The sequence below is a fragment of the Rhamphochromis longiceps genome, linkage group LG17 (genome assembly GCF_057381845.1).
Source record: "Rhamphochromis longiceps isolate RC_006_pf linkage group LG17, R_longiceps_female_GT1.1, whole genome shotgun sequence".
Taxonomy (NCBI): Eukaryota; Metazoa; Chordata; class Actinopteri; order Cichliformes; family Cichlidae; genus Rhamphochromis; species Rhamphochromis longiceps.
The window spans coordinates 9239913-9264542 of record NC_140573.1 but is presented as its reverse complement, the minus strand read 5'-3'; the positions used below and the strand labels follow the sequence as shown (position 1 = coordinate 9264542).

General features: G+C 40.2%; 1 protein-coding gene and 1 long non-coding RNA gene across 2 annotated transcripts in view; one reads left to right on the top strand and one right to left on the bottom strand.

The window, feature by feature from the left end:
* Positions 1–24630, top strand: part of LOC146649275 (glypican-1-like) — a 50406-nt gene that overhangs the window by 1912 nt on the left and 23864 nt on the right. The window lies entirely within an intron of this gene.
* Positions 1083–3408, bottom strand: LOC146649276 (uncharacterized). Its single transcript, XR_014908105.1, has 2 exons — positions 2654–3408; positions 1083–2315 (listed from the first exon to the last, which is right to left on the bottom strand). It is a non-coding gene; the product is annotated as an uncharacterized LOC146649276 (long non-coding RNA).

Here is a 24630-nt window from a genome sequence, read left to right as displayed (position 1 = left end):
AGATTAAAAGTGTCTTGGCCTTGGGGAAAGTGAAATTGAGCTCTTGTCCCCTTTAAGGCAATCATCTGTCGGCCTCTGTCTCCTCCCTTATTTCACCTAAAGATGGACAGACAGCAGCGAGCGTGCAGAGGAGATGAAAGCGAGGGGAGAGCAAGGTGTGTTTGTGTGCTCAGCGTCTGCGATCTGAAGGTCATTTTGTGTTGTGTCAGTGGAAATGCACACTTATGGGCGGCTGAGTTATTAATATTGGATGTGTGTGTGTGTGTGTGTGTGTGTGTGTGTGTGTGTGTGTGTGTGTGTGTGTGTGTGTGTGTGTGTGTGTGTGTGAATCAGACAGAAACCAGAAAATAGATAACAGTGAGGCAAAGAATGTGAAAATAGAGAGAAAAGGAAAGAAGGGGGAGAAAAACCCACAACCAGAGACAGTGAGTGAGTCACTCAAGGTCTGTCTGTGTTTAGTGGAAGACTGTGAAAGAGACTCGACACGACATTTTCCCTCCTCTTCCATTAAAAGCTCATCTTTTATTGACAGATGAAGAACACAATGCTTCAGTCTCTTGGACCTTGAGCTGCTCTAGTTATTTGCGCAAGAGTTCTGCCTCCCCAGAACTCATTAAAACTGACGACCAGTTGGGCACAGAGATGTGGGAAGATTTCCCCACAACAGGGGCTTTTCAGTCCTTCTCATTTCAGGGACCTTAGGTGGGTCAATTTAGATTATCTGGCCCTCCGCACTCTGGAGGATGTCCAACCTGAGAACAAAACATTAAGATGTCCTCCCGATTTGCATACAATGTGAGCCATCAGGGGTCAAAAATGTCCCCACTTCATTTGACTGTTTTTTTAAAGTAAAAAGTATAAATTGTCAATCAATTCAGTGTTACACCTTAGTTTTACTTAAGACCAACACATTAAAACAAAATTTACTCAACATTTTACATTTTAGGGCCACCAGACCTTCTTTACAAAAAATAAACCCTGTTTTTTAGCGAAAATAAAACAAGAAAATTAAATATTTAATTGTTTAGATAATTTTGACTATCTGAATAACTAGAGAGTGCTGTATGTTGAACTTTAGTGAGAATTTTTTTTTTGAACCATTTAAATTTTTTTAATGGCAGCAAATAATCACACTGGTGGTCCTCAGGGGTCAAAAATGTCCCCACTTCATTTGACTGTTTTTTAAAGTAAAAAGTATAAATTGTCAATCAATTCAGTGTTACACCTTAGTTTTACTTAAGACCAACACATTAACACATAATTTACCCAACATTTTACATTTTAGGGCCACCAGACCTTCTTTACAAAAAATAAACCCTGTTTTTTAGCGAAAACAAATTGAGAAAATTAAATATTTAATTGTTTAGATAATTTTGACTATCTGAATAACTAGAGAGTGCTGTATGTTGAACTTTAGTGAGAATTTTTTTTTTCAAGCGTTTATAAATTTTTAATGGCAGCAAATAATCACACTGGTGGTCCTCAGGGGTCAAAAATGTCCCCACTTCATTTGACTGTTTTTTAAAGTAAAAAGTATAAATTGTCAATCAATTCAGTGTTACACCTTAGTTTTACTTAAGACCAACACATTAAAACAAAATTTACTCAACATTTTACATTTTAGGGCCACCAGACCTTCTTTACAAAAAAATAAACCCTGTTTTTTAGCAAAAATAAAACAAGAAAATTAAATATTTAATTGTTTAGATAATTTTGACTATCTGAATAACTAGAGAGTGCTGTATGTTGAACTTTAGTGAGAATTTTTTTTTTGAACCATTTAAATTTTTTTAATGGCAGCAAATAATCACACTGGTGGTCCTCAGGGGTCAAAAATGTCCCCACTTCATTTGACTGTTTTTTAAAGTAAAAAGTATAAATTGTCAATCAATTCAGTGTTACACCTTAGTTTTACTTAAGACCAACACATTAACACATAATTTACTCAACATTTTACATTTTAGGGCCACCAGACCTTCTTTACAAAAAATAAACCCTGTTTTTTAGCGAAAACAAATTGAGAAAATTAAATATTTAATTGTTTAGATAATTTTGACTATCTGAATAACTAGAGAGTGCTGTATGTTGAACTTTAGTGAGAAAGTTTTTTTTCAAGCGTTTGAAAATTTTTAATGGCAGCAAATAATCACACTGGTGGTCCTCAGGGGTCAAAAATGTCCCCACTTCATTTGACTGTTTTTTTAAAGTAAAAAGTATAAATTGTCAATCAATTCAGTGTTACACCTTAGTTTTACTTAAGACCAACACATTAAAACAAAATTTACTCAACATTTTACATTTTAGGGCCACCAGACCTTCTTTACAAAAAAATAAACCCTGTTTTTTAGCGAAAATAAAACAAGAAAATTAAATATTTAATTGTTTAGATAATTTTGACTATCTGAATAACTAGAGAGTGCTGTATGTTGAACTTTAGTGAGAATTTTTTTTTTGAACCATTTAAATTTTTTTAATGGCAGCAAATAATCACACTGGTGGTCCTCAGGGGTCAAAAATGTCCCCACTTCATTTGACTGTTTTTTAAAGTAAAAAGTATAAATTGTCAATCAATTCAGTGTTACACCTTAGTTTTACTTAAGACCAACACATTAACACATAATTTACAACATTTTACATTTTAGGGCCACCAGACCTTGTTTACAAAAAATACACCCTGTTTTTTAGCGAAAATAAAACAAGAAAATTAAATATTTAATTAAATTAAATATTTAAAAAAAATTTTAAAAAAAAATTAAAAAAAGAATTCTCACTAAAGTTCAACATACAGAGTGCTGTATGTTGAACTTTAGTGAGAATTCTTTTTTTTGAACCATTTATAAATTTTAAATGGCAGCACATAATCACACCTGTGGTCCTCAGGGCTCAAAAATGACCCCGTTTGCTTTGAAGCAACAAGTATAAAATATCATCCATCTCTGTGTTTCAAGGTTTTATTCAACTTTATTCCAACTCATTGCCTGACAGTTTTCTATATTTTGGCATGGTAGGAGGGCATGAGTCTGAGTGAAGGCAAACTTTCATGAGGACAAAGGCGTGTCCATATTTGACCCAAGTGCAGGAGGAAGCTCAGGTTTATTCCTCTGCACTGGTCCCATCATGGACAGCATTCTTTCTGCAGTTGCAGGCCAAGGGGCATATACAGTAAACAAGCTGTTACAGGTGATTGTTTTCTTTTGGAAACCTGCAATGTTAGGGACAACTCGTGTCCTGACTGCAGGACAGACGGTTTGCCATCGCACACGAGCATGTTCCATGTACAGCTGGACCTGCATCACATGCTGCCCATGTTTTTGTCTCAAAGTTCCCTGGTTTACTTGGATGTTCTGTTGGAGGGGACAGAGTCCTCTGAAGGGGACTTGGTGCTCATACAGTCACATCAGTACCAGGATCTTAGATCACAGCAGGAGGAACACCCACTTGTGTTTCAAGTCAAGTCAACACCAACACACATCATACACCTCAAATGGGAGCACGTTTGTGTCATGAACGACGATCATCTATTGTGTCTTTATCAAGAAATTATGTCCTTTTTGTGCTTCTATGATTAATCTTGTGTCAGCATGAAAACTTCTCTACCAGACTCAGGATGTCATAAACTGGCCGTAGCGACTCTACTGGATGCACGGCAGTAAGAATCAACACACCCACATATGCCTACAGCTGCATTCGGTCCATTTTTCTTCCTCTCTCGTTGGCCCTCCTTGTTCGTCATTGAGTTGGCTGTAGAGCAGGTCATCTGCTAATTGGATGGTTGTTGGTTCAATCTCTGTGTGCTCTAGTCTGGAGTTCTTACCAAGGTGTCCTTGGGCAAGTTACTGAACCCCAACTTGGTCTCTGATGCATCCATTGGCATGTGAACGTTAAAAAGCAGAATACAAGCAGAATACACTGTGTATAATGCTTTCAGTACTCGAGTAGAAAAGCCACTGAAGGAGTATGGGACCTGGCACATGTGCTTGGACTGTGGTAGATCATCTTTCTCTGAGGCACATGAGAGAGTCATGCATCGTCTGTCACTGGGAAGGTTAGAAGACCAGATCAGTGTTTCCTCACGTTACTGCAAATATTCCTCTGTCTCAGCTGATTCCTCTTTCCTGCTTGATTCTTTGTCTTCATCATAATTGAAATGGATGATGTGTAGTCCTCTGACACATCTTCTATTTCAGTTTCACATTCTGAAAATTCAAGAAACTTCAAGAAGCCCAGTCACTTTCTCTCCAAGCTCCTCAGACTACCATGTCCTGGATGCCTGAGAACCTACTTGAACATAGTTCAGATTCTTCATCACTTTTCTTCACTTCATAGCCTTCTTCCACTTCTGCAGGTGGCTGATGTGCTTTTTCAGAGAAAGGGTAGCATGTGCTCTAAATATTGACAATATTTTCTATATCTTCTAACCCTGGATCTTCCTGAACATTGATTCTCCCTCCTCATTATACTAGAGGACAATATGTGCTTTGTCCTACTGGTCATTGCTTTGCACAACATGGTAAAAAAAAGTATGCTCATCAAAGTATGCAAATCTCCAGTGCAATGGAGGCTTTTGAGGATACTTTCTGTGTATGTATTATTGTAGAGTCTACCTTACAATACGAAACACTTTGATGCGGCTGTTGTTGTGATTTGGCGCTGTATAAATAAAATTTCATTGAATATAGAGCACCTGCCTCCTCATTGTGCTGCCTGTTGTGGTTGTTATGACCAGTGCTTGACCCCACACATCAGTGATCCAAGATCAAAGATGTTTGAAAACAGTATGGTGTGAAAATACGGCTCTTTGCAACACTTTGTACTTTGGGGTCATTTTTGTCCACGAGGACCACCAACGTTATAAAATTCAATAAAAACCACATAAATAAATCAAATTACTTGAAACTTATTCCAATCATTCATAGTATAGTAATGAATAACTTCTGTTATTTTCAGCCCATTTGATGAATAACAAATACATTTTTGATAGCAAAAGATTTCTTTAGAGGACAAAAATGACCCGTGGACAACACAAGGGTTATTAATACAGTCTATTGGAAAAACACAGTAGATACAACACAACAAATTCATTTTGTTTACTTCCATACCTCTTCTGCACACTAGGAATGTTAAATGTTTGATACAATATATTGTCTCTTTGTTTCATTGTTTGCACTCTGGATTGGTTTTCAAGCATGCATTACAGTAATGCAGACAAACCCTCGCCATACAGGTCATAATGAAGTTATACAAAAAAAAGTCCTCCAGGAAAACCGACAACGTGATCGTCATAAGCAATATTTGGTCATTTAGCACACTGAGCCTTACTTGCCTTCCTAATGTATTTATTATCTCTCAGGGCAGTAAACAAGCTAAATATCTAAGCCCTGTGGCCTTCCTGCGCATGCAGCAGACTCGCATCTGGATGAACAAACACTTTCCTAATGATATGGGACAAGACCCAGCTGTTGCTAATCATAAGCAGTTCACAGTTAGCGTTATCTGCAGAGCATAACAATGTTTGGGAAGTGTAATTCAGCTAGAAGACTTCCCTGGGTGACAAATCAGTATATTAGTACATAGATTCAGCAAATAAAATGGAGTTTTGTGCCCAGAAACGAGTACTAACAGCAGCACCTACCCAACTGAACCAGAAGCATACCTGAATTCAGAGAATATCAGCATGTTTTAGCCAACATTCATGTTCCCTACAGGATGGGTTTTAATAACGCTGGGAAGCCCCAGACTTAGGATTTAGTGCCATTGTCAGGTCAAAAGTGAGAGCAAATGATGTTCCTATCAACTTCACTTTCTGTTACGGTCTAATTAGAAAAGTTTCTTGTTAGTTACGCTAAGATAATGAACATTTTTGAATTCAGTGTTTAGTACATTGGACTCTTTTGCAATGTTGCATACATTTAGTGGCAAATTTGTAAGTAGGGCTTGATGAGGTGACCCTGAAACACCCCTTAATTATGCTGCTATAGGCTCAGATTGCTGGGAGCATAAACTATGTCTTCTGTGCTCCCCTTGTATCACTCCATAAGCATAGTTCATCCTTGTCTGTCTATGCTCTCCTTTTTTCTTCGCTTTCCCCTCCCCCTCAGCTGGTTGTGGTCGATGGCTAATGTCACTCAGGTTAGTTCTCTTCCTGTGAAAATATGTTGTTTAAATATGTACAAAAACAGTCACCTCAAGGCATAAGGTAAAGACTCTATTAATATTAGAGCGAAAAACCCTACAAATCACTCGCCACAATCAAGGTAATCGCAACAATAGACAGATGGATGGATCGATGTGTAGATGAAAGTTTTGTTTGCTTTTTCTCCCCATAATCTCGTTCACATGGATTTTCACAGGTGAATAACACCAACCTGCGATTGAATGACGCGTATTTAGCTGCTTCATCTATTTCTCCAAACCAGCACAAACGTAAATGGCAAGAAGTCCAATTTTCACAATGAATGCAAAGAAAAAAGCCAAAATGTCAGCCCTGAATGGAAGGATTTAAATTGTGCAATTTATTTGTTCAACCTTGATGTAACCAGGAAGTCCCATTGAGAACCAGTCTCTTTCACAGGGCAGCCATGCAAAGTGAAAACAATGAGTGAAATGAATGAAAAATTGTAGTGGCTTGTAGCTTTTTCTAGATCTCTAGGTTTGTATTTAAAATCTAGAAAACATTCAGAAAATAATCATGTTTTTTCCAGGATTAAACATGTGAGAAAATCATAGTTCCAGAGTAAAATCTGTGTAACACGAGGAACAGATGCTTTACATTTTTACCCTGAATTTAAAAAAAGAAAACCCAAAATCACTCTTAGACTCTGCTGACATCCATTGTCCTTTAGGTTTTACACCATATGAATGGAAGTCATCTTTCCTGATGTCTGCCTGTCTGTGTTTTTGCCTGCAAGCGTTTTTTTCTCTTCTTGTTATACAATGTATCCTTCACCTGGTCAATAGTTAAAGGCCAGCTCATCCTATAGCCTGTGTGTGTATCTGTCTATGTGTGTGTTTAAAAGTCAGTGAAAACCAACACCTTCTTCAAGGAAGACACCAAGTTTCATTCACAAATGCTTTGTCTGCGCAGAGCAGCACACACCCATGTGATCAAGTGACACACAGAAACAGATACAGCGTATATAACCTGCGCAATTCACAGGTATTGAGTTTTGATGCGTTTGTGTCGGTGTGCGTGGGTTTGTGTGGCCTACATTTTGAGTATTTGTTACATTATTTGAATGTTTGAAAGACAATATGGGAGGAGCTGAAAAGTTATGTGTTGGTACTCTGTGCAAAATGCTAATAAAATGTAGTGCAAGGACTGAAGCTAGCAAACATATTTCAAAACTTTTTTGTGTGTGAAAATGAAAACAAAATGTTTTCAATTATTTTGTTTTATTTAAGTAAAACTGGACATTTTACATGGCGTCTCAACTTTTTTTGGACACCTCAGAAGTCAGATGAGTGCAGTGCCAGGCTTTAGTTTCTTTATTTTAAATCCAGCTTTCGTCACTATTTGTTTAAAATGTAATTATTTCTCATCCTTTCCATTGGAGCTGGCGGCACTAATTCTCTGCTTGGTTGCATTGATACCGTCGCTAAAGAATATGAGCTTAATTCATGAAACCAATTAGAGAAATTATGCAGTCTCATACTGAAGCTTGTCTATATTATTTAGCTGACTGGTCTTTCCACCAGGAAAAATATCAGTGTGCATCAGTGTTGTCACGATACTGGAATTCCCAGGAAAATAGCCGATGTTCAATTTCAGTTTCAAGACTACAGGATAAAGATAAAAAAGAACAAAAGAAAAGCAAAAAATCGACAGAAAAAATAACAACAGTATTTTTAATTGCTAATTGCTAACAGCTCAAAGGCATTAAGATGTACACAGGCCAGATTAACATTCATGATAGCTGTATATACTTCGGGGGGGGGGTTAGGAAAGGAAGCTTTATTGACCTCTAGTAGTGCTCATAAAGTGTTGTAACATCATGCTAACATCATGCTAACCTCATGCTAACATGACTGAGCGTCAGTCACCGTTCATGTCTGCAGCTGTTGGTGAGGGGAGGAGGCGAACACGTGACTGTTGCAAATAATAACTGCCCAGTAATTTTTTTGTATTTTTAGAAAAAAAAAATAGATTATTATCTGAGAATTGATTTTTTTGACAACCCTACAGTGTGTACAATACTAGCAATTTTACAGCCGTTAGTTTTTAGATTTCAAGTTCTAGTTTACTTTTGCTTTTGTTTTCTTGCCTGATTGTCAACATGTCTATGCGAGTGATGCAGCAACTCACCGCTAATCATTTGCTAATGTCATTTATATAAGTAAGTGTAATCACAAGGTACTAAATGACATCGATGTTTTTAATCTTCTCTGACATTTGATTAGATTACAGATTAATTTATTCACAGAGAACATTGTTGATCGATTAGTTGATGATGGAAAATGATCAGGTGCTGTATCCCTGCCATCATATAAAGAATACTTAAAGACAAACTGTGTACAGCAACACAGCCTAATAAATAAAATCAGGGATCTTTCACTTGTTAGGTGAAGGTGTAGACTACTACCATGTGCAGCCACTGCAGTATTAAAGTATGCAAACTATACAATATTACAGTATTACAAAGGATTTGGCTTAAGGTGTTTCGTCAGTTTTGCATAAAGTACTACAATATGCAAAACTGCTACTCTTCCCCATTCTAACCATTATGGCTGGTTAAATATATTGATATATTATGGCTTTCCCATTCTTCCTACCTATAAATGCTTTTTCTATATATTTTATAGTTTACATTAACTGTGATAATAGTGCGGTGCCACAAAGTTAGAGAAAACTGCATTGGAAATGTAAGCAGGTGTGAATCTTATGTATTTTTTCTGCTCGCAGCATCTGTGAAACCGCTGTGTGTACGAGCGTTTACGAATGTGCTTGAGGAAGGAAATTGATACTGTCTGTCATCTGTCACACATCACATGCTCACTCAGGCGTTCACAGCATACTTCACCATGTGGAACACCAAATACGCAGCGCACACATACATGCACTCGCACAAACCTGCACCAAAGCTCTGAGTGCTTCTCTCTAACTTCTCTCTGCCTCCTTAGCCTCTCTCCTGGTGTCTGTCGTTTTTGTAGACAGCTTTAGATGTATGAGTGCAGGGGTTGTGCACTTGTGTGTGTGTGTGTGAGGGAAAGAGAGGACTTTGGTTGGCTGTTAAAAGCAGAGCTGTGAATCTTTCATGATGTCTGATGCAGTGACATGAGAGAGAGAGAGAGAGAGAGAGAGGTGAGGAGCAACAGAAGAGGGTGAAAGCAGACGAGGAGGACGATGAGCAAAGGAGGGAGGCTCGTACTTGGTTCCCCTTCCTGTTATCCTCCCTTCACAAAAAATGAAATGTTGTCACAATTGGTTTGATGCAGATGCAGTCTCCTGTGCTCCATATTTGATCCTTCTGTGGTGCCCTGATATTTAATGCTTTTAAAATAGGCCTACACTGTTTGGTGGATGAGTAAGCACCTCTACAGGAAAAGCGTTAGCTTGTTAACCCCCCCCCGTCTCCCTCCCTCTCCCAGATTTTCCCTTAGTAAGAGTAATATTCTCAATATAAGGAGGCAGTGCCAGGAGCAAAAGTTGAAGTGTTCATCAGCTGACGTACATTGCTGCTATCATTAGTTTGATGCTAACTGGATTACTACTGTAGCAACTGAGCGGTGCCTCCGAGCACATCATTACTTAAAAGGTTACTATAGTTTGTTGGTTTTATATTTAAAAAATACGAAGTAAGTCACTGAAAACTTGAGCAAGTGCCGTGTTCACTTGTGTGTTGATATTTGCTTGGATGTTATTAGGGTTAAACACGCAGTGTGCTGTGGATGAGATGAGAGGCTCGCCCTTCTCAAGGTGCCGTCAGGAGTTTTTTGGTTCTGCTGGCTTCATCCAGCAGCAACCTTCAGCTCACGCTGTGGCTGTTTGCATCCAAGTGTGAAGGAGCTGGAATGAGAATTAGCACCAAGGCTGAGGCCATGGTTCTCAGTTGAAATGGAGGAATGTCCACTCTGGGTTGGTGATGAGCTGTTGCCTCAAGTGGAAGAGTTCAGGTACCCCTGGGACTGGTTCATAAGTGAGGGAACCAGGGAGTGAGAATTTGACAGATTGATTGGTGCAGCATCTGCAGTAAAGTAGATGCTGTAATGGCCTGTTGTGGTAAAGAGAGAGTGCTGAGCTTGAAAACAAAGCTATCCATTTACCAGTCAGTCCGTGTCCTCACCCTCATCTGTGGCCACAAGTGGCCGGTGACCAAAAGACTGAGATCAAAGTATTTGAGTATTTGAGGGAGTACAGCGAGCTTATGACACTGCTTTCCTTGGTGAAGTGCTTTGGGCATGTCCAACTGGGAGGAGGCACTGGTGTACAACCAGGTCACACTGGAGACATTATGTCTCTTGGCTGGTTCAGATACATGCACAAGGTGATTCCATTAGTTTCAGTTTGTGTCAATTCAGTTCTTCTATTATGTTTGCTGTTCCTTAGAACTAGATAGTCCCTCTCCTCTCTGTAGCTATGGCACCGCATCCATACACACTTTATTAATGACACTTTCAGACAGTTATTAAACAGTAGCTTATAAACTATGACTCAACTCTCAGAAGTGAAGTTATTTACTGCTCTCTTGTTTTGGAGAAGCTTATGGATGGTCCGTTCTGCTTTCTGATGTAATAAACACAGAAACACAGCTATTTTTAGAGTTGTAGAAATAGCTTTAGTCAAGACTTGTTAACCAGACCTGACACAGACTTGATGCAGTAACATAAAAAAGATTTTTAAGAGCTTTTCTGTAAAAGATGTGAAATTGCAGTGTGTCCAAATGTTTGCCTGGTGCCGTGTATATAATGTGTAAAGACTCAAGAAGATAATTTTTTCTGGTAAACTGCTGAATGCAGTCAGTCATAAAGCTCCACTTCATTTCAGCCCTCTTCTTTGTCCTTCGGCTTCTCCCTTTAGGGGTCGCCACAGTGGATCGTCTGTCTGCATCCCATCCTATCCCTAATATCCACTGCATTCCACTACAATCATCACATATTATAGGAGTGGTGTGTAAAAGGATTTTTTTTTTTTTTAAACTGTGAAGGAGTGAGAGCATAAACTGTTCTCTACACCTAAAATCAATGGTGGTACAAATCAGGATTGCTTCTCGGTAACCTCTGTGTTTCTCTCCCCCACGCTCCACTTTACACCTCTTCTCCTTCTCCTCCTCCTTCTCTCTGCCCTCCCTTGAACAGTTACTTCTCCCCTCCTTATCAGATGCTATTTTTACATTCTCCTCCTCCTCCTCCTCCCAGCCCTGCTCTCATGTTCCCCTCCTCCACTTGAGGAGTTGAGCATCCATCTGTTTTCGAAATGAAACGATGACTTGTTTGTCGGATGTGGTGTCTGCTCAGCTGCTTTATGAGTCAAGGCTGTTTACGCATATGCTCCATATATACACATATATGTCTGTGGACAGGATGGTGATTTACAGCAGTTGGCTCGTGTGGATAACAGGCATCTTCGGTACATAAGGGGATGTTATACTGATGCTTATTCATCTTGTTGTTGAGAGCGATAACTAATCAAAGATCATCTATTAGTTCCTTTTAAATTCTAAAAATGTCAGTCGGACAAATCAAGCAATTTGAAAAGAATTTGAATTTTTCTTCAGCACAGAAAACAATTTTATTATCAATTTTTCTTTTTCATTAAAGACAACTGTAGTTTTTTTATGTTCACTGCCTGAATTTAAATGAAGGAAACTGATTATTTCTAAAAAGAAAAAGAATATAAAAACAACACAGACAAATAAAATAACTTCAGTGCATTCCCAGGCCTCCACAGTACACTCGATCAAACCATTTTTTAATGACAGCGAATAAAGACGGCAGGAGTGGAAGCAATCTGCCGACTTGGCGTGCACACTCGGCATTTCGGCACGCACTTCTGCATATTAAGCATCACACACTGTGATTTCAGGGAAGGACGTGAGTACAGTCCCCTCAGCAGGTTACGTTTAGACAGACACATCAGGGAGTGTATGCTGAGGCATTACAGCGCTCTGCTTTCTGTTCCGCTAAACGCTGAAAGTCCGGCTCACCGGTGCAGAGCTGCTGCCACTGGGAACATCTTATTAATTAGGTTTTACGAAGATTAATTGTTGTTGGAAGTCGAGTATTTCCTGCAGAGCAAGAAGAAAAACTGCCTCGTTTTCAAACGGAGCTTCAACTAGAGAGTTGAACTTCCTGTCAGTGTATGTTGGTGCTCATATTGCAGGGTCAGTGCTGTGTTATCTTGATGATAAAATGTAATTAGTTACAGTAACAGTACTGTTTTTTAATTATGTTTTGAATCCAAGTGACTAATACATTATTCCATTTCTGGCCACAGGAAAATCTGTTTCAATCATGCTAAAGTCACACTAGTGAAAACAGTAAATGAGACAGCTGCATGACCAAAATTATTGTAACCGAGTGACGTGAACTGCATTAGTGAGTTTGGTGCACCGAGACAATAATAAAATGTAGTGAAAATGCTATGATGTTGCGATTGATTGGAGTCAAGTTGGCAATTATATGCAATCCTTTTGCGATAATATGCCGATTAAATGCAACAAATCATTAAAAAAAAAACCTGCTGCACCTGTTAATGTCTAAATACACAGCATTTAAAGTCCAGCCAGAACGTCATAGAAGAGAAATTCAGATATTACTCCACAAATAGTGAAATAATTAGTGCAAATTTCTGCTCAGCAAGCTTTACTTTATATAGCAGTGTAATAGGCGAGTTTGCAAAGAGATGTGTTGCATCCGTGCAGCCTGACTCAGATAGATTGCAATGTAATCTGGTAATCTTTCTGCATTTATAAAGTAACTGAAAGTTATTTGGGAAGCTTCTCCAATCTGGCTGAGAGTCACGGCAGTCATTTCAAAACCAGACTGCCAATGTTTACAGACAGGTTGCCTCCCACCAGGCCACTTGTGCAACTGCAAGCATTTGCCAGACATTCACCAGGCAACTGTTGCTAGCAGGTTGCCATATATCTACAACTACAGCTACAACTGTGACTGAGCTATTAGTGAATGCGAAAAGAGAAATGGTCAAATTAATCTCAAATAAACCTTTGAACAAAAGTATATATCTGAAATGTTTCATCCAGAAATACTCTTACCTGGATAACAATTCTTAAAATTGCATCTATTATTTGATTCTTGTTGCAAAAATACAGAATCTATGAGGACACAAAATCAGCTCTTGTCAGGCTGTGGGCACAGGAGGGAGTGCAGTATGACTGAAATCCTCAGTTCGTCATGAAGTTCGTCATTTTATTCTAGTTAATTTACTGTATTAAAAACAGTCTGCAGTCTTCTCCCAAGTGATAGATGCTGCTGCTGACAAAATACAAAAGCGATTTTTGGAAGCTGTCAATCAAACACAGGTTTCTGCAGTCAGCTTCCTCTTTCAACACCGCCTACTCTGCTCGCCAGCAGTAATGACATCACTGTTGGCTGCGTGCAGGAGTCTGAGTCTGAGCCTGATGAAGATCAAGACCTGTGACCTCAGATTACCGTGTCTTTGATAAAGCATGTCCAAAAAAATAAAGTTAACAAAACTACAACAAAGAAAAGAGGCCAAGAAAGAACAGCTATATCATACTTTTTTTTTTTTTTTTTTTTTTTTTTCTAAATGACATCAGAAACAGCAGTATGCGACATTACGTGATGGCAGAGCTTCAGTTCATCCTTTGTCATTTTTTTTTTTTTTTTTTTTTAATAAATAGGACAGGGGGAATGAATGAGAGAAAGAGGGGGAGAGAAAGAAAGAAAACCAAAGGGGAGAAGAGACGGTGAGAAGGGGGGGGAAGAGAGAGAAGAACTCCTGGGTCACCTGTATGGAGAAAAAAAAAAAAAAAACAAACAAAAAAAACAAACAGAGGAGACAGCAAACAACAAAGAGCAACATAATAATAGAGAAAACAAAGCACCATCACAATAAACTAGCTAGTCATAGATATCAATATTTACTAAATAATAAACGATATTGTGCAGCACGCAAGATAGACAGCGCACAGTGTGCTTTGAGGCAGCAGCCAAGAAAGCTTTAGTCCGCGTCTGTGAATACCCATGTGTGCATACCTGTGTGGATCAGCATGCTTGCATTCCAAAGGTTTCTCCATGTAATGATCTGCTAGGGAGTGTGGGGGGGCCACAGCCCCGTCCTCCAGGGTGTGAAGCGGGTATGGAGGAGATCAAAACTCCAGACATCCAGAGGCCCCCAGAACACAAGAGACCATGGAAGACCAACAGAGGGGCGCGTCACTGCAACTCCCCCTGACTTCTGCTCCGCGGCTGCTGGGCGAGCCCTCATCTGGGACTCTCCTCAGCTCTTACTGGAACAGTGGCGCGGCTGCCCCTCAGCTATATCATACTTAAAAATGACAACATGGTACATAACATGCTACTCAAAATAATTAGCATTTGTCTCTTTAAACCTGTGACTATGCAGTTACTGAAGTGACAAATCTGTCACAGGGGAAGACTTTACCGACTCCCTGTGGGGTTTTATCAGTTTAGTAGCTTGAATAGAGGATGTCTTTGTTGACCACACGGTGTCCTAACAGAGAGGTCACAGCCACGTACGCACACCAGCCATGCTGATAGGATCACTGGTGCAGAGTATTATCAGAGGCGGATCTGACTGAGTGCGACAGGGTATCCATGGGAGGTTTATCCGTCACGGATCCAGAAGGCAAAACTGACAGACTGGTACCCGTTTCCAACAGCAACTAAGGACGTGATCATTTTTTGATAACGTTACTGGAGTAAAAAACAATGATTGATTTTAAGGCAGACGAGTGCATTTCAAAGGTCAAAATCAATGAGAGTTACGGTACGGCATTCACGCCAGAAACCAGCGGTTCGTGGAAAGAGCAAGTTGGCGGTTTGTTGAAAGTTACCACACACATACACTCACACAATGAAAACAGCCCCCAGAGATAAAATGGTGCGGTTGGTTAATAAAGAATGTGAAATCTAAAATATCCATCGCTGTGTATATTAGTGGGTTTCTTCCTGGTGTTTCTACATGAGGCATAAACATAGGCCTATAATTAGACTTGTTGCTGTGAAAATCCCAACCCTGTGCACGCCTGCTGTCTCCCTGCTTCTCTGAGCCTCGCCACGCTCCGAACATCCTCATACTTTTTTATCATTTTAACCTCCCGAGTATCAGCTCGGAGGTTATTTTCTGTTATTTTTTATTGTTATTTGAAGGCATTTCTGTTTATTACATGCTTGCTGGTGGGAAGGACGGAGACGTTTATTTGATAGAGGTGGCGGACTGCATAAAAGCGGCTCCTCGGCTCATAACATGCGTACGTTATATATTCTGACGATACACAGGGGTGCCCGTATAACATTTTGAAATGTACCTCGTTTTGTGTAGCAGCTCCGGCGCAACACTTTAGAGCCTTGCCCATGGGCACTGTGGGAGACATAATGATGAATTTCTGTGAGTAAACTACTGAGCAGAAGATGTGCTCCCAGTGAAATTTAAACAGATGCTTTGCATTTTTCCAACTTTTCACTTAAACGCTATCAGTGACTGAAAGTGCAAAGAGATTTTTAAATGTTGACTGCATGACGTCTCCTGTTCTGGACTCTGTAGGAAGCATGTTGGAGATATTTTTCTTTCAGAAGTTGTCTTATTTAAGAAAAGGAACAACACATTTTGATAAATGGGCTGGTTGTTACATAGTGCTTTTCTACTCAGTGCACTTTGTTAACCTAATATTCACACACTCAGCTTCCATGAGGGGTGACTAAGGGTTCAGTATCTTGTCCAAGGGATACTTGGACATTGCAGGTTGGAGGAGCCAGGGATCAAACCACCGACCTTCTGATCAGCAGATGAATCACTCAACATCCTGAGTCATAAGTTTTGTAGGTTGAAACAGACAACTATAACCTGCACGGTTAATGAACACAACAGTCCAATCGCACTCTTGTGGTCCTGAACAGGTGTCTCTGTGATTCAGAGCAGCTATCAATCATGATGACTGGCAGACTTTTCATAGCAAGAAGCTAATGAAAACAAACTGAACAAACATCAGTGTGATAAGGAGCCCTTAATAAGTCAGAGACCATATTGAGGGGAGCAGTTTATTTGACACGCTACCCGTCACGCTAACCCCCAACCCCATGCTCACCGGATGAACTATTCGAAATGGTGCATATTTAACAGGAGCTTGTTGACGACACTGAGTGCAGATGGGGTTTATTGCTTTATTTGAACATCTGACTCCTGTGATGTGAAAGTGCAAAACCGATCGGGGGGTCGTCACGCTCAGTCAGCTTCTCCCTCATTTCGAGGCATGACCTGGAAACGACCGACCTAATGTTGGCCCAACCGCAGGGATTTGATGTTCCCTGCTGAGAAATGACAGTGACGCTGGAATCAGCCTCTATTGTGCCCTTATTAACCAGCTTCCACACTTGCGCGCATGCAAACATGCACAATAATATATTGCCACCTCTTTCACTACCTTCCCATCATCACCGCTGCCGCCGCCAACGCCATGCTGTTGGATTAGGGGCTGATGCCTAATCTCCTGCTAATCCTGGCCTGTTAATCTGTGTGTTAGCAGTTCTTAGCTCACAGCATGATTTCTGAAGCGCTGACCACTGAGGGAATAACACACACATACTTACTGAGTCATTGCATATTTGTTTCTGGATTTTTCTGAATCTTGCCCTTCTCGACGTCTTTACATTCCGAGAAACTCTCATTACAGCTCGGGATACCTAAGTGTCCTTTTGGTTTGTTTCAGTGAAACAGAGCTCCAGTTGTTAACACCCCCCCTTCGAGTTGCTGCAGTAGCTGAAGTGATCTTTGCCTCCCCAGAGTTATCCTCATACTTGCACAAATGTGCACACTCACATGGAAAGATGCTGACTCTGTGCATCGTGGCACACACCATTTGGCACGTGCTGGGATTTTTTCACAGACTGGGTGAAGGGGAGAAAAGTGGTAGTTAGCTTAAGAGCCTTTAACTACTCCAAGAAATGACATAGAATTATGGCATTATGCAGCAGTGCTGGTGCCATGTGAACACACACATTGACACACACACATGCTGAGCAGCAGCACACCGAGCTGGACTATGGGTGGTGGGATATTTTAAGCTCACTAGCTGTACAAAATAAGAAAAGGCTCCCAAACTAGAGTTGGCCTGCACCACCCTCTCTTTTTTTCTGACTCTGTTTAGCTGTTTTTCTTTTGTCTTTTTTTTAAAACCCTCCTTTTCATTTTCATTTAAATTAAAGCACATTGTCAGAGCATATTAGCATTCATCTTTCCCTAAACATGTCTCTCTGTTGAAGATAATAAATATGGAGTTTATTTACCTGTGGCAAATAAAACTTCTTTTTGTATCTTTTTCTTCTTCCTTTCCTTCCTTTTCTTTTTTTTCCTTGTTCTCTTCGTCTTTTGACTGCTTATAGCATAGTAGGCAGAAAAGACGAACAATGACTGTAAGTGCTGACACTTTATGCTAATGTAACTTGCCTGCAGATCTGACATTATTTCATTTTTAGACACCGAATGAAACTGTCCGTCCACCACTTTGATTCAGATTCAAGTAATATCTCCATAGCGATCAGAGGGTAGTCATGAAAATTGATACAGACATTTATGCATCCCCAAGCTTGAATACTAACAGTATATCCTCAACCATGTCTCCATCAAGTTTCCATCAAGTGAGAATTTAGATTTTGGTTTGGCTTGGATTTTAATATTAATTAAAATTGATCGGCTTCAGCAGGACGGTGTATTTACTGCTAATTAGCACTATGTTACATGAAAAACTAAGGTAATCGATTTCACTATGGATTACATAGCATCAAGATGTTAACTCTCCGGTGTTAACAACACTCTCCGGGATCTGATCTTCCAAGATCTTCTTGTCCCTCTCTGAGGACAGAGACCCTGAACGTGGGTCAGAACGTGGTTCTTGTTCTGGTGCTGCAGTGAGTTTTTGCACATCCTTTTTCTCGGTGACTTGTCTCCTTTTACTGAAGAGGTTGCAGATGGAATTGTGGTTGATTAAGTAGCCAAATTCCAGCATTTCCAGTAAACCATTAAAGTGTGTTGAAGCACTTCTAATCCTTGTTCAGCTGCTGGAAGTAAACCAGCTGTACACCAAGACCCCAAGGCAGTACAGTGTTAGTGTTGTCTCCTCACTGCAAGAGCATCTGTGTGGAGTTTGCATGTTCTCCCTGTGCCTGCATGGGTTCAAAAGTCCAAAGGCATGCTTGTTAGGTTAATCAATGATACTTTAATTGTAGCTGTGACAATGAGAGTGGTTTTGTGTCTCTCTCCTTGGAATAGACTGGTGACCTGTTCAGGGTGTTCCCCACCTTTCACCCAATGACAGCTTAGATAGACTGTCGCTCCTCGTGACCCGGAATTGGATGAGTTCTTAAAAATTGTACATTTTTCTTCTAAAGTTTCTGTTTTGTATGTAACATTTCAAAAATGGTGACCTATCACTTTGTTCTGTGTTGCTTATTTAATCTCATTCACATTAATTCAGTCTCCTGTCAGTTCGGCCCAGAGACTGATCTGTGACATCTAGAACCATGGGAAAATGTGCATTCCCCGACTGGTTGGCGAATAGTGTAAATGGTGATTGCATCACAACTCTCAAGCAATGTGCACATGATGTCACGTCTTTTATCTACACTGTAGTCACTTGTGGCACGAATGACGGACCCTACCACATACTTGCACTTTCCAGCGCACTTCTTTATTCGCTTGCTGTATACTCCAACACACTCGGCTGCAGCTTTTCAGCCGACAGCTACACACACAACAACAACAACAACCCCCTCAGGTCCCAGCACGTTTAATACAGGGGAGACATCATGAGCCGACGGAGCTCCGGTGTGTCAGCCTCCCCTGCAGCCACACCACGAACCACGCCCTGCCACACCACTGTAAAGCTAGCCATTAGTTTTGAGGCTGTTAAGCCTTGTCCGTTAGCTGTGTTGGTTAGCATCACTGCACTACTGAATAGAATGCTAATGAGAAACTGAACAGCAACAGAGTGTACAACAGGACTTGTATTATACATCACTTCAATTCTTTTGCTGTAAAAATAGTGGTTCCAGTTGCTATTTGGAGCAGATCTTCCAACTGGTTCTCGGCCAGTGTGAAGTATCTTCCCACTCTAATCAATGGTAAACACCATACTGTGTATTGCATCCGCAAGCATCAGGAAAAACAACATCCACCTCTCTTTCACTTTGAACTGGTAATTTTGTAACTAAGTGTCTATCAGTTATGACGTTAAATCACAAAATCACACAGAGAAGCTTTATCAGACTCTTAAAATGAGATTACAGCCACATAATTTACTCTTTTCCTCCTCCCTCTCGGTGTCTGCTTCTGCCTCCGTCGATGGTTTCTCAGTCCTCCCGTTCCTCCTTTCATTTCTATTTTATTGCCTCGCCACTCCTCTACTTCTCTCTCCTCTTCCATCATTACAGCTCGTGGTTCTCTCCTGCTCTGCCCTCCTTTGGCTTTTCACTGGATAGTAAAAAGGTAAAAGCGTACTTTGGGAGGAAGGCCATGTGGGACGTTAAATCACATACAGGTGCCCTTAAATGGTGAAGGGACTGTGACGGAAACACACACATGCACACATGCGTACACACACACACAGATGTACCATCAGCCCCTCATTTAGGTAGCAGTAATTTGGCTCAGTAAGTGACAGGGTTATTGTAAGAGGCTCATTAAGAAAGGGAAGCAGCGAGTAAACGTCTGACTCAAGGGAATAAATTCTAACCACTGTGCCACTTTTACTGCTCAGCAATAAGCTGCTTTGATGTGGTGTGTGATGTCAGGGCTGGGGCAGACTCGGGGCATGTGAGAGTGTGTGTATGTTAAAAATGCTGCTTCTTATACAGCGATTTCACATTTTATTTGTAAAGTGATCTAAAGAAAATGTGTATATATTTCCTTTTTTTTTTGCCCTGCTTATTTGTGAGCACTGTACCATGCGCACGGGTCTGTTGTTAAGCATCCAGAGGTCAGAGGTCACATTAGTTACAACGTGATAGGCTGTTACTGCACTAACTCAGCGCGAGGTCATTTCCCATAACTAACTTTCATCTCAGCAGGAGACACGGAAGAAAGGAGGGAAGGAGCGATGCAAGAATGAAAGGAAGGAGGCAGTGACAGTGAAATTGAGAGATGGAGAAACAGATTTTAGGAGAAGAGTTAAAAGGGAGGCAGGATGAAGTGAAAGACTGTTAGGAAAGTTAGAAGGAGTGAGGAGAGTCAGATGCCGGCACAAGGTCAGGAAATTGTTGCTTAATGAAGTGACAAAAAACTGGCGATTTGGAGGTGGTCTGATTTCTCAAAGCTGTGTCAGACAAGGAGAGTTTTGCTTAGAATTAAACTGAAGCTGATATTTATCATTATGAAAAATGACATTGCTATAAATAGTTTCTCATTAATATTGCCCCATGTTTATGTTATGTCACCCGACTCGGTTGCTAGATCCATTCAGCTAAGCATCTGCATGCAGGGTGATGCTGCCTCTAGTCTCACTGTGTAGACAAATACTGTAACACTGACACAAGATGATGCAGGCCCTAATGTGAGACAGTTATTTTAGCAAGTTAATATGCACTGACATACAGAGGTACAACTTTAAAGCTGGCTGCTGGCAGATAAATGAAGAGAAGCTGTATACGGAGCGGGATTGTTTCAGCTAGTGCGCCCTTTCATGGTTTGTACAGTTGCTGCAACAGGGAGGTGGAAAAGTTGTCAGTCTGCTTGTTGCTGTCTTGTTATGATAGAAATAATGAGAGAGTCTGTGCCAGCATTCATTCGTTCCTGAGAACACACACTGCATGAGAAGATGACTCACTGATAGGATGAGGTTATTTTTTTGTTGTTCTTGGACTTATCTGAACCTGTTGAAATATTTGTATAATTACTATCCTCATGAACTCATAAGGGTTGTCAAATGTTGTTATTACTACTTTGGAATATTGATAGTTTAATGGGTTGCAGTTCATTAAGTGTTGTGCAACCATACGCACACTGCACAAAGGTCTTGAGATAGCCTTTATTTCTTTATGTTTTGCTAGGAAACTGGAAAATAGCTGCAACGATTTATTGAAGCATGCAAACATAGATAGAAATGCAGGTTATAAGGCAAATGCATTGTATAATTCTTACATGCTTGAAAGTCATTATATGGGAACACCACCTGACTTCTGCCAATCTTCAGGAGCAGTTCTCCAGGTTTCTAGCACGACATTTAAAGCTTTTCCTTGGATGTTGGAGGAGGCCACTAGAGGAGGTTGATCTGATATCCTCGTGTTGGTGTTGTTCCCAGATCATCATACTAAATGTTGTTCCAGGATCAACATTGCAAGTGACCAATCAGAATGTTGTGACATCATACTTTTGCGACTTCGGGAAAAAACGTCGTAAAACAAAAAACTGTACTAAAGCTGCGTGAAACCGCCTCTGTCCGCTGATCAACAGACCCTAACCCTAACCGTAACCCTTTAATAAACAGTAAGCAGAATTGATATTGTCCTTGCAACATTGGAATTTCATAAATGCACGAATGGCTTGGCGCGCAAAAGAATAACGTCACAACAATGTGATTGGTCACTTGCAATGTTGAACCTGGAACAACATTTTCATGATGGTCTGGGAACAACACCAACACGAGGATATCAGATCATCCTCTAGAGGAGGCCAGTCCAAACTGAAAATGAGAGCATCAAAACTGCTGATGGTTTAAAGTTCAGCCCAGAAATTTATGTCAGTTTACAAGTTTGAGTTCATTTCATGTCTTTTTAAGGATAGAAGCAATCATAACAAAACCTGCCTCTTATAGACATCCGACAATCCTCCCTGTTGAGCAAGCACTTGGCTACAGGTGGGAGGAAAAGCTTGGTTTTTATTAGAAGGAAATCCCAGACAGGACCAGACTCAGCACGGGCCACAGCTGCCTAGACTGGTTGAGGTGAAAGGAGAGCAGAGATATGAAGTGTGAGCACTGAGAAACAAGAAAACAAACACTGAGCAGACTGGTGGGGCTCCTGAGCCAAACGTGTGCAGCGCTGTTTGTACTTTGTCTGATCATCAAACTTCTTCTTTTTAGACACATTTTACAAAAGAGATTGCAAACTGATTTATCAAGAACGGCTACTTTCAGACTTATTGTTTTGTTTTTGTTTTGAACAGGCAGCTGTGATGCACCACCCTAGGAGCGCTGTCATATTTTACTCCTTCAGCAGCTGAAACAGTCTGACGTATAGGCTCACATCTGGAAACTAGTCATCTGAGATACTTTAGTTATGGTTTATAGTGTGCTGATTCAGCTCGAGCGCATTCTGCCTGACCTCAGAGAAATATTATTGTGCAGTGTTGGTGCAGGTTACATGATGGAGTACGTTTGCCGTGGCCGAGGGCGTAATTAGATTTACACGTCTCATTTAACCTGCTAGATGCCTCCACGGTCTCGAATATTGGAAGCATCTCATGAGTTTTTCAAGTAAAGCAAAATGGATATTGTAATTGTCACGGTGCAAAAAAATGGTCTTTTAATTAGGTAAAATTAAAGAAAGTGCACACTAAACAACTTTTAACCAGCTCAGCAAAGTTCATTTAGGTGCTTAATTATGATTAAAGATACGATTACAGAGTCGGTTTAGGGCTGCAGTGTGATGTTTTCACAGAAATGCTATAATAGCTTTGTAACCAGTTGTGTGTGTGTGTGTGTGTGTGTGTGTGCTAGAAAGACACAAGATTATCCTCTATGTATGTTCCATTTAGAGTAACCTACAACCTCAGGGTGTTATGTCTGTATGAGTAACATCAAATGTCTCCCACCTTTGTCTGTGCGTGCATGTGTGTGTGTATGTGTGTGTGTGCTTGCATGGTTTAGATTAATAAAGGCTTATAATCTACATCTAATTTTAATAACTGGTGCATGTATTTATGAAATGCATTAACCTGATCTTCTTAATCGTGTGTCTGGTGACCTTGATCCACCTAATGATGGCCTCAAGGGGACAAGAGCGGGTTTGTGTGTGCGCATGCATGTGTGGGTGCCTGTGTGTTTGCACGGTATGTTTGTAACAGTTTTCCTGGACATTGCTAGATTTTTGTGGTCCATGTGATTATTACTTGTTCTGATGAAGTTTTCGGAGCTTTGATGTTCATCTTAAGCGTAATGTGTGTATTCTTATTGTTAGCATTGTGCTAAGCAAGTGTATTTGTGGGTATATAGGAGTCAGATTGGTTCCTTATTTTGGCCAGGCCAGTGTTTTTTAATATTAAGAGACTTACATTGGCTGGTTTATTTACAAATTTAAAAATTCACTTGGAAAAGCTTTTTTTAAAGGTGAATAAAGGTCCTATAACTTCCTTTTTTCCTGTATTTATGTAATTGTGGTTGTCATTGCAGCACGGTCCAAAAACGTATTAATTTATTTTTGCAGTCATTATTTTATTGAGCTCATAATGGAGAACAATGATTAGGCTGGAATGAGTTTAAAAAAATCTATCTGGGATGAGCTTAGCCAAGCGTAAAGTCTGAAGGGAAAACAGCCCTCCAGCCACTTTAAGCACACATCTCATGTATTCAGTATAAAGAATGGTGTCGAGCTATGCTTTGAGAAATAGCCTGTTTTGTTTTATTTTTTCTCTTTTGACTGTGGCTGTGTTTGCTTTCTTTTCTAAACACGTATCTGTAGTAACAGTCATGTCACCACATTGATTTCCGCGTTGAAGCCCATGTTGATCTTATTGTGTCTAAGTGAACATTGTTTATGGAAGCTTATTTAAAGAATGCGAGACAAACCTAAGTCAAAATTTTGAATTAGTCTCTCAAAATTTCAGGTTATTACTAAGTAACTAGAAACGCCGACCAATGGTGATAGATACACAAAAGGACAAAAATAGACAAAAAGCATCCTCCAGGGGGTAAAGCGGTAAAACAACAAGAACATCGTCACAGACAGACACCCACACCAGCTCTTGGTGACTCTTTTAGTTATTGAGGGATGCCTAGCAAGGTCATCCATTCTGTAGATTTCCACTCTGTAGTCTGCCTTGTCATGTGTTCTGAAAATCCGGTATTTTCGAGTTTTCCCCTCAGCAGGTCACTCTGACCTGCAGATTCATGCATCAGCTTTGCAGCCGGCCTGAGTGCCATCTATCAGCCTGCATCAGCCCAGATCCCTCATGTATCAGGCCCAGGTGCCGTCGGTCTCCCACTATGCACAAAGAAAAACTTTTGGACATGGAAGAGACACAGCACGCAGCATATACACATATTCAGCTTAGGAGGATACTCAAACCTTATTATATTGGTCGTTCGTGCTCAAATAACAATACTGTATGTTTGTACTCCAAGAATATATGTGGTATTATATAAAGTTTAAAAAAAAAGTATCTTCTAGGGTGAATCTATGTAATATTCCCATGTATTAAACACTCCAGTGTCAATTACTACCTGGTGTTGTACTTTGGTGTACTTTGAGTAACATAACTTG